This window comes from Anneissia japonica, unplaced genomic scaffold, assembly GCF_011630105.1.
Source record: "Anneissia japonica isolate Jap-2015-1 unplaced genomic scaffold, ASM1163010v1 scaffold56282_len577_cov86, whole genome shotgun sequence".
In the NCBI taxonomy this organism is placed as follows: Eukaryota; Metazoa; Echinodermata; class Crinoidea; order Comatulida; family Comatulidae; genus Anneissia; species Anneissia japonica.
In genome coordinates, this window is record NW_022682688.1 from 1 (window position 1) to 577 (window position 577).

At 33.1% G+C, this 577-nt stretch overlaps 1 long non-coding RNA gene across 1 annotated transcript; it reads right to left on the reverse strand.

The window, feature by feature from the left end:
* Nucleotides 1-126: 126 nt before the first annotated feature.
* On the reverse strand, nucleotides 127-577 carry LOC117107641. The gene is made up of 3 exons (XR_004445270.1): nucleotides 536-577; nucleotides 330-443; nucleotides 127-239 (listed from the first exon to the last, which is right to left on the reverse strand). It is a non-coding gene; the product is annotated as an uncharacterized LOC117107641 (long non-coding RNA).

Sequence of the window (577 nt, forward strand, 5' to 3'; positions counted from 1 at the left end):
TCTCACATGGGAAGGATAAACACAGATCAATTGCTAAAAGGAGTAAAAACATTGCAATGAAAAGATATAAATAGTAAACTATCATTAAATATTATTTTAAACAAAATTATAAAACATTCACTTACGTTGTTCACAATGAGTCCCTTCCCAGCCTGCACTGCATGTACAGTTGTAACTTGTCAGAAAGTTATTGCAGACTCCACCATTCTCACATGGGGATGGTAAACACAGATCAATTGCTAAAAGGAGTAAAAATATTGCAATGAAAAGACATAAATAGTAAACTATCATTAAATATAATTTTAAAGAAAATTATAACATTCACTAACCTTGTTCACAGTGTGTCCCTTCCCAGCCTGCACTGCATGTACAGTTGTAACTTGTCTGAAAGTTATTGCAGACTCCTCCATTCTCACATGGGGTGGATAAACACAGATCAATTGCTAAAAGGAGTAAAAACATTGCAATGAAAAGACATAAATAGTAAACTATCCTTAAATATTATTTTAATGAAAATTATAAAACATTCACTTACCTTGTTCACAATGAGTCCCTTCCCAGCCTGCACTGCATGTAC